The following is a 10,867-nucleotide window of genomic DNA, read 5'->3' as shown; positions in this document are numbered from 1 at the left end:
CTTTTATTTTCATAGTGACAATGAAGATATTAACTATGAATGGTTTTCAAGGCATGTTGATTTTGAAACTTGATATTCCATTGCTTAGGTACCTCTTTTGATGGATTATGCTTGATTCTTACCTTCATGTGCTTCATCATTTGATTGAATGCTTGATGGTCTTTTGCTTAAGTTAATGTATTTGATACTACACCCTAGTCTAGGTAGTCCAAATGTGTTGTCTTTTGATAGACCATTCTTGTTTTAATCTCATGAACTTCTTATTGGTTATGAAGCAACTATGTGTTGCTACATAATTCTTGATCATTGCTTATATAGTGTTTATCCCCAATTTAGTCTTGATTTAGCATGTATTTAGGGCGTAGGTGGATTCACTTCTCTAGTTTCCCCTTTTATTATCTCTAACTCTCATTTACTAACACTATTATTTTATGCACTCTGAATTCCTAGTTTAGTGACCATAAAACAAACCCTCTATGAACACCCCTTATCACTCTAAAATGACTTTAGACACTTAGGTTGCCTTAAGACTAGCGCAGTCCCAGTGGTTCGACTTACCCGACCAATAGCCCTATTTTACAATGATTCGTGCTATTGCGAAGGTTGATGTATAGTTGATCAACCGATCAATTTTTGGCGCCGTTGCCGGGGACTGCAAACGGTTTAGCAACCAAAGTTTAGGGTTAATTTTAGTTTGATTGTGAATATTGTGTCTTGTGAATATTCCTTGCGTGTTTTGATCATCTTTGTGGTGTAAGATTCTAGGGACTCGGAGCTCGTCGTGGGATTGCTAGCAAATTGTAAGTCTAGAGGACCCCAGGTAAGTCTCTTGACTTCTAGTTTCGCATTGTGAATATTGTGTATGTGTTTAATTTAGTTGTGAAGCCCTTGTCGAGGCTCTTAACTTGTTTATATTTTGTGTTCAAGCATCGGTCCTTGTCGTGGCCATTTACATTTTCTGTCTTGATAATTGAGGAGAAAGGGAACATCGTATGTGGAGTTGTGGTTGATGAATTGCTTTGTTGAGTATATGCTTTGTTGTTGATGTTCGGTCGTAGGTCACTTTCCTTACCCACAATCGATTCTCCCATTGATATTAACTCTCTTGAAAGAACTCTTAGACGGAACCTTAGGGAACCCACTCTTACAAGGGACCTTGAAACTGAATTCAATATAATGGGGGATAACGTAGGAAATCCGGGGAATGAAAGGGCTGAAATTCCTAATGTAGAACCAATGACTCTTAGAGATCATTTCATTCCTACCACCTATGCTTCTCCTTCTTGTATAGTGATGCCAAACATCGATGCAGCTCAATATGAGATCAAGTCTAGTACCATTCAAATGCTTCCATCATTTCATGGCTTTGATAATGAAGATCCATATAAGCACCTTGATGAGTTCCTTGAAATCTGTTCGACCATCCGGTTGAGAGGTTTTCCGGACAATGCACTTCATCTCCATCTTTTCCCATTCTCCCTAAAGGATAGGGCAAAATATTGGTTGAACTCCTTCGCTCCCAACTCTATTACTTCTTGGGCTCAATTGCAACAAGAATTTCTTAAGAAGTACTATCCGGTGAGTAAAACCAACCAAATGAGGCGTTCCATTCTAAGCTTTTCTCAAGTTGATGGAGAACAACTCCACGAGACTTGGGAAAGGCTACAAGATCTTCTTCGAAAATGTCCTCATCATTTGATCCCAAAATGGCAATTAGTGCAAGCTTTCTATGCCGGTTTGACCGACACCCATAGATTTATGGTTGACTCTTCTTGTGGTGGGATGTTCATGTCCAAGAATGCGGATGAGGCTTGGACCTTACTTGAGAATTTGAGTGAAAATTCACTTCAACACAATTCTCGTAGGGCTCCGACCTCAACCACTCCAATGAACACCAATCCTTGTCAACAAAAATCAATAAGGGAGGAATCATCTCAAGTGGATGCCATAGCTCATAAATTCTACCAATTGATGGCACCACATCTTCCTCCTTCATTGTCTCAAAATTCGGCAAGTTCGGTTTGTGCCTCATGTAATAGTCCATTTCATCTCTCGGAAGATTGCCCCACACCGGAGCAATTTCCCAATCCCAACCAAGAGCAAGCTAATGCCATGTTCTCACGGCCCGGGAACAATACATATTCCAACACCTACAATCCGGGTTGGCGAGACCATCCGAATTTTTCGTGGAGGCAACAAGCCCCACAAAATTCCCAACTTCAAAATCAAGGGCCTCAAAATCAGCCCTCTTCTCAATATCAAGGTAGGCCTTTCCAAGCCTCTTCAAGCTACCAACCTCCATACAATCCAAATGTCTCCACTCAACCTCCTGTGAATCCAATTGATGAGATAGTGGCTGCAAACAAGCAAATGATGGAATCATTAAATGTGCAAATGATGGAATCATTAAATAAGCAAATCATAGATTCCAACAAGCATCTCTTGACATCCTTGCAACCTACTCTCCAAATGGTTCACTCCCATACTCAATCCATAGCTAGGCTTGAAAATCAAATGGGACAAATAGCTAACCAAGTGAACCAACTTCTTCAAAAAGACAAGGGTAAGCTTCCCGCTCAACCATTTGAAAATCCTAGAGGAATGCATGTGATTGATGAAACCCCTCCTCCGAGTGGGCCGACTCATGAACAAGTTCAAGCTATCACCACCCTTCGGAGTGGTAGAGTGGTTGACAACAAGGTTGATGGAGACACAAGTGAGAAAAACCCTCCATTGAAAAATCCAAATTCAAGCTCTTCAAGTCCAAATCCAAGTTCTTCTTGTCCAAATACCATTCACGGAAGTCCCACGCATGTCACCCCAAATGTGGAAACTACTTATGAGCCAAAAGCTCCGTTCCCTCAACGTCTTCAAGAGTCGACACATTTTGGGAATAAGAATTGCAAAATTCAAGACATGTGGGAGTCTTTAGGCAAGTAAAGATCAATCTTCCTCTCTTGGATGCTATCAAGCAAATTCCTCCCTATGCAAAATTCCTTAAGGATTTGTGCACTCAAAAGCGCACTTCCAGAAGTCATTTACCAAAGAAAGTGAGGTTAACCGAAAATGTTAGTGCGATCATTCAGTACAGCACTCCTCCGAAGTATAAGGATCCGGGTGCCCCCACAATCTCTTGTGTCATTGGTGACAACAAAATCGAGAGGGCCCTCCTTGACTTAGGAGCTAGTGTGAATTTGATTCCATATTCGGTTTACCTACAACTTGGTTTGGGAGATCTAAAGCCAACTCCGATAGTGTTGCAATTTGCTGATCGATCTATTAAGCAACCACGGGGAATTATTGAAGATGTGATCATAAAAGTGGACAAATTCTACTTCCCGGTAGACTTCGTGGTTCTTGATACGGAACCAGTCCATGATCCAAGAAAACACATTCCCATAATTCTCGGACGTCCTTTTCTAGCTACAGCTAATGCTTCCATTAACTGTAGATCCGGATTGATGGATATCTCTTTTGGGAATATGAATGTTAAGCTCAATATCTTCAATGCTGTGCAACTTCCTTCAGATGACAATGAGTGTTTTGAAATCACTATTGCTGATGAACACATTCAAAATCCAATCCCACCTCCTTCAACGGAGGATCCCCTACATGCTTGCTTGGTCCCTTTTGATTTTGAGGATTTTGGTATGGACAAATCCATTCGGGAAGTCAACTCCTTGCTTGATATTCCATCACCATTTTCCTCTCCTTTATGGGAAGCACCAAATCCATCTCTATCGTGGGATTGTCCATCTCCTTCCATTTCTTCACCGGAGTTACCTCAACATTTTGAGGGTGAACCACCGGACAAAGGTAAGGAAAATGTTGACAAGTTGCTGAAAATTCTTCCAATCATTCCAGCCCAATCTAGAATCATTGTCCATGATACTCAACATGTGAACAAACCATTTGAGTACAATGAGGTATATGACTTGGAGATTGCAAATATGAAAGGTCATGATCCTACCATTGTTAGTCAAAACAATGACATTCAACGAGCCTCCATAATCTCGAACAAGCAACACCTTTGCTTAAATCTGAAAATAAAAGAAGTGAGATTAAAAGCGATGCTCAAATCCTCTAAGGCCAACCTTGTTTCTCTTCGGAAGGATCAATATCCCTCACCATTCATTGATCCAAGTCTGAGACCATATGAAGGAGGCAAGTTGCATACGGAGCGTTAAGGATCCATCTCTCCAATGGATCCTGATCCTGGTTCGTCTAGCTATCGACATTAAATTTAGCAAAGCAAGGGAAGAAATTCTTTCGATGTTCCAAGCTTCCCTCATTTCAATTGCCTGAGCCTTGAAATTTTCCGGGAAATGGTTTCGAAAAGCCAAAAATTTGATTTTTCTGGAATGCTCTTCAATTGTGTTTCACAATTTTAGACCGGCTTATTAGACCTTCTCAACTCCTGTTTTCATTCCCGCAAGTTTCCGGCTCTATCAGACAATTTTCTCAGACTTTCGACATGGCACTCACATGCATAGCCTCTCATCTTCAATGCATTGTTGGATCATGGTTCCTCAAAATCATCCATGCATTTGTGTGATGTTGCGAAAGTTTGAAAAGTTTCTTAATTTCATTTATGCAGTAGAGAGTAGTTGCAAGGTCTCAAAATTTTCCCAAATTTCATCCATGCATTTGAGATGAAGTGCAAAGTTTAAATTTTTCCATGCATTGAATTAAAATGGAGTTGCTAAGTTTAAAAAAAAAAAAAATTCCATGCATCAGAGAAAAGTTGCCAAGTTTAAAAATTTTCTACATTCATCCAAGCATTGGTGCACAATTGCAAAGTTTGAAGAATTTTCAAAAAATTAATCCATGCATTGGATTGACATTGCAAGTTTTAAAAATTTTCCATGAATTGTGTGATGTTGCATTGAAGAGATATTCAAAAATTCCAAAATTTTCAAATTCATTCAAAGTCTGGAAATTTTCCAAAGATGATGCAATTTGAAAATTTTCAGACATTCTTCCATTCCATGGGAATGACATGCAAAATTTTTTTTGTTTCCAAGTCGCCAACTTGCAAAATTCCTGGAATGATGTTGCAAATGCATCAAAATGCATGAAAATGCATGCAATAGTGCTCACTGTCTCCCATGGAATGAGATTGCAAATGCAAATGCATGGAATTTCCATGCATGGACTCCTTTTTGAACAACTTCCATTTCCATGTTGCTCACATTCCATATTCCATTGCAACAAATTCAACTTCTATGGTGCTCACTGTCTTGCATGTTTTCCCTTTCACTCATTGCTTCAGTCCTCACAGCCGAGCTCACCCCCTAGCCTACTGAGCCAATTTCGTGCCCTCCAAATCCCATTCAGATTGCTCCAAATTACCACACCAATTTTGCATGCTCACTGCCCAAGTTTGGAGTGCTCTAGCTTCCATTTGGATTGCTCCAAACTTCTCCACCATCATTCCGAGGCTGCTGCTTGTCTTTAGAGCACTCTAATTCCATTTTAGAGTGCTCTAAATGTGAACCAATCTCATCCCAAGCTACTGCCTTCATTTAGAGCACTCTAGCTCCCATTTGGAGTGCTCTAAATGTGAGCCACCATCCCTCTCGGCCTCATACCATTCAACCACCATCAACCTCACTTCACCACCCTCATCTCATCCCACCATGCATGCAACCCATAACTCACCAGCATCAACCCCCCAACCTTCCTCATCTCTCTCGGCAAACCTCAACCCATCAAACCCACCTCTCGGCATCTCCATCCACCACCCCAACTCTCACTCAACCTCACCACCCCATGCAAACCCACCTTCACCTCCTCCACCTTTTTCCCCACTCTCCTCTAACCCAAGCACCATCATCAACCTCTCATCCACATCTTCCATTAACCACAAATAATGGGCCTTATGTTCTCCATTGTTGGGTAAGTGTCTACCCTCTTTTTCTTTCAATTTTTGATCAATGGAGGATGGGATTGCTTGTGTGAAGGATTTGTGATTGTTTGGGAGTTGTGTATTGCATTTGCAGGGCCAAATTTTTGGATTTTCTCATCTCTAATCAACCTTTGGCCCTCTTCCTTTTTGTCTTGCACACCACGTGTTTGACGAATTGCCTAAGCCAACTTTATCTCTCTAAATGCACGGCTTTTGGCACTGTTTTGTTTTCCATTTTACACTTATGACTCATGTGTGCCAATTTGTATTTTGTATGGATTTTTACCTTGCAATCACATTCGTCTTAGTGTTTTCATTTCTGTTTTGATTTTTTTTCTTAAGAGACCTATGCTTTCACCTGTGTACATTAGTTCTGTCTTGATAGGTCTTCATGTCCAAGTTTGGGGGACGCCGTTGCGCACTCACATGGCTGAACATCTACGTCGTCGTCACTCCACTTGGTATTATTGTTCTTTTACCCTCTTTGCGCTTATTTTGATTTACTTGTCTTCTCACATTGAGGACAATGTGACATTCAAGTTTGGGGGTGCATTTATGTATTTTTGGTTTTACATTTTTGCTAAGCAATGATAATGGAATTTGAAACCTGTTGGAGATGAAAGCATATGTTTAAAACTTTGTGTATAGAAGCAGCTGATATTTTTGAAAATAAAGAAAATTTGAGTTGAAATGATCATGTAGATTCAAATTAGTCTGTATAAATGTCTCAATTAAATTCTCGCTGGATTTGACACTCTTTTAAGCTTCACAATGCACAGATGCACATTGGAAACTTAACTGTGAGGCATGCAACTTGATTGACCTTGACCTTGCCCTAGTTAATCTGATTTGATGAACCTAATGGATGAATACTTTTGGCATGAATCTAAAAAAAAAAAAAAAAACTGAAAAGGAAAGAAAATAATGACCAGTTGACGTTCGTAGCCTTTCCAACTCGAGCTATTAAGCCCTAGGAGTGTCTCTACACTTAACACCCTAAAGCCATCTGGTTTGGGAGTTGTTGGCCTAACGCTTGCTACAAGGGTTGGTTAGAAAGCTTAAAGGACTTAAACATTGCACGGTCATTCAAAAAAAGATAAACTGGTAATAAACATGGTTCGTTGGAGTTCGTAGCCTTTCCAACTTGAGCTATTAAGCCCTATGGAGTGTCTCTACACTTAACACCCTAAAGCCATCTGGTTTGGGAGTTGTTGGCCTAACGCTTGCTACAAGGGTTGGTTAGAAAGCTTAAGGGACTTCAGCATTGCACAACCATTCTATGTTTCGCTTGAGTTACAATAAATTGTCAACAAGCAACAAAAGTTGTCTTGTAAATAAAATCATGCCTTAGGGACCTCATTTAAAGGGGAATTCAATGATTTGAAAACTTGTGCTTTGGAATTGGAAAAGAAAGTAAAAGCCGCATGTTGAGAATCTAATTCACTTTCACTGAAGCTAGAGTTGATTTCCATTCAAGAGATGATAATTGAGTTATTTATATAGACTTTGATGTTGATGCATGTATGTGGAAATGTATTTAGCCAATTTTTGTATCAACGCTTCATATATGCAAGGTAGTCTTCCCAATGACCCCATCTCCAGCTCTTTTTCTATTTCAAGTTATTTTTTGAGCAATGTATATATCTTATTTTACCATGGATGATATTTTTGCAGTAGCAAGCCCATGGTTGTCTTTTCATTAAATTTTTCATTGTAGTTTTGCTAAGGGACTAGCAAAATGTAAGTTTGGGGGTGTGATAAGCGCTGAATATTATATATTCAAGCGCCCTAAATTGCATTAGTAAAGTCCGTTGTATGTTAATTTATGTAGATTATCTTCATTCCTATGTTTTTATGCATTTTCAGGTCCATTTGCCAAAAAAGGAGCAAAATCAAGGCTTTGTGGAGTTTTGGCCATCAAAAGGCACAATTCTGAATTTCTGGCAGCAGTGGAGTCAGGACTTTGCTCACCATTTTGACCTTGCAAACTCGAGAACTGGACTTCCATTATAAAATGGCATATTTAGAGCTCTGAATCAGCTTTCCAAATCTTCAAGAAGTTCGTGATTCGGAGCTCGGACCAGAGAGTTATGGCCTTGTTACCAGAGGTGCGCAGAACTGCCTGGCAGCAATGAAATTCTGCCTTGATCTTCATTTTCGACCAATCATCCTTGAGAATTGGATCTCCACCAAAACATGAAGTTTTTAGAGCTCTGAATTAGCTTTCCAAATCTTCAAACGGTTCATCATTTGGAGTTTAGAGCACAAAGTTATGGCCGTTTTACCAAAGTAGGTCCGGGATGAGCAAACCAAGCATAGGGCATTCTGGCCAATTTTCGAGTGCTCGAGGCCTAATTTCGAGTGCTCGAAATTAGGGCAGATTGCTTCACGAGATCAGCAGTGGAGTTAGGACTTTGCTCGCCATTTTGACCCAGAAAGCTCGAGAACTGGACTTCCATCATAACATCAAAGATTTAGAGCTCTGAATTAGCTTTCTAAATCTTCAAACGGTTCATCATTCGGAGCTCGGAGCAGAGAGTTATGGCCTTGTTACCAGAGGTGCGCAGAACTGCCTGGCAGCACTGAAGTACTGCCTTTCTCCCCATTTTCGACCAACCAGACTTGAGATTTGGGTCTTCATCAAAACATGAAGTTTTTAAAGCTCTGAATCAGCTCTCCAAATCTTTAAACGGTTCGTCATTCGGAGTTCGGAGCGCAAAGTTATGGCTGTTTAACCAAAGTAGGTCTGGGCGGAGCAAATGAAGCATGGGCATTTTTACACTAAATTCGAGCGCTCGAGGCCTTGCTTAGAGTGCTCGAATTTGGGGCAGAATTGCCTTCGGGAATTCTCATTTTGGTAGCCACTTGTGCATTGGTTTCCTCATTTTCTACTTACTTCTTTATGAGGTGGTTGGGGATGTTTTTTGGAGGAGAGAGAGAGCTTTGTTGAAGGAGATAAGGCAAGGAAGGCCACACATATCATTATCCTATATTCTACAAGATAGAGGAGAGAGAAGAGAGCAAGAAGAAGAGGGTTCTTGGAGCAGAAGGAAGGGAGCTCGAAAATGGAGGAAAAGGGCAAGCTTCTTCCTTCTTCTAGCTCACTCATGGGTAACTAAACCTCATCTAGGGAGGTGATGAAGCCTCCCCTTTTGTTCATGTTCTAGATTAGGTTCTATTTTGGGGATTATAATGTATAAACTTTGGTCTTTTCATAGTTTAAGAGATTATTACTTCTTGTAATGAATATTCATGTTTAAATGATTGATGTGAGTTATTTAGCTTGTCTTGATGATTCTTACATTAGTCTTATTGCTTTTATTTTCATAGTGACAATGAAGATATTAACTATGAATGGTTTTCAAGGCATGTTGATTTTGAAACTTGATATTCCATTGCTTAGGTACCTCTTTTGATGGATTATGCTTGATTCTTACCTTCATGTGCTTCATCATTTGATTGAATGCTTGATGGTCTTTTGCTTAAGTTAATGTATTTGATACTACACCCTAGTCTAGGTAGTCCAAATGTGTTGTCTTTTGATAGACCATTCTTGTTTTAATCTCATGAACTTCTTATTGGTTATGAAGCAACTATGTGTTGCTACATAATTCTTGATCATTGCTTATATAGTGTTTATCCCCAATTTAGTCTTGATTTAGCATGTATTTAGGGCGTAGGTGGATTCACTTCTCTAGTTTCCCCTTTTATTATCTCTAACTCTCATTTACTAACACTATTATTTTATGCACTCTGAATTCCTAGTTTAGTGACCATAAAACAAACCCTCTATGAACACCCCTTATCACTCTAAAATGACTTTAGACACTTAGGTTGCCTTAAGACTAGCGCAGTCCCAGTGGTTCGACTTACCCGACCAATAGCCCTATTTTACAATGATTCGTGCTATTGCGAAGGTTGATGTATAGTTGATCAACCGATCATTAAGGCATCTGGAAATGGAACTTTTGGTTTAAAACTCTTTTCAGAATTTTTCTTTGAAGTCCCTTCAACGCAAGAAGTTTTCAAATCACTTTGTTTGAATTCAATTTTCAACAAAAGCTTTCAAATTCATTTATTTGCAAATCTTTCTTCAAATCATTTTCAAAATCATTTTTCAAATCACATTTTGAAGTTTTCTCATTCACAAGATCATGTATATGCAATGAAGGAGGAATGGGATGTGAAACGGGACGGGTGATAACTTGAGGTTGCACTGGTTCACTCTCTTCATTGGACATTTTAACTTGATTGTCCATAATCCTACCACTCCGCAAGGTAGTCACCGCATTAACATGTTCAATGGTGTGGCCTTCCGATAAGGAATGGGTTTCCATAACACATTGTTACTTAGGTGGGGCATTAATATGCATCTTTCCCTTCTGTATTGCATTAAGAGTGCTTGCTATTTGCTCTACTTGGGTTTTTAGCTTTGCAATGGATTGAGAGTGGGAATGAAGCAATTGTGTGTTTGCTTTAAGAGTGCCTAAAGCATTCAAAAGTTTTTCTCCAAAGGCGGGACTTCTAGCATTTCCTTGGGAATAAGATTGGCTGGGAAAATAAGAATTAGCAAATTGATTCCCTTGTGATTGATAAGGTCTATAACCTTGGGATCCTTGGTTTTGAAGTGGAGGTTGAATGTACTTCCCTTGAAAACCGCCTTGGGAAGGGTTTGAGCCCTCTCCTTGGTTTTTCCAAGAGAAATTCGGATGATTCCTCTAACTTGGATTATAATGAGTACCATAAGGATTGTTCCCTTGGTTCACAAAAGCTGCATTGACTTATTCATTTGGTTCATTTTGCACTTATCCGTGAGGACAATGAGAAGTAGAATGAAGAACACTAGAACAAGTCATACATGTTTCATTTGATGCACGATGAGAATGGTTAAGGAAGGAAGACACTTGGTTTGCCGAGTTTTGGTTAATCAAGAATTAATCAAACCTTTGAGATAAGGAC

This window comes from Cornus florida, unplaced genomic scaffold, assembly GCF_030987335.1.
Source record: "Cornus florida cultivar Cherokee Brave unplaced genomic scaffold, ASM3098733v1 CherokeeBrave_3.0.0_Hap2_Chr02, whole genome shotgun sequence".
NCBI lineage: Eukaryota > Viridiplantae > Streptophyta > Magnoliopsida > Cornales > Cornaceae > Cornus > Cornus florida.
Note: the sequence above shows the minus strand (reverse complement) of the source record.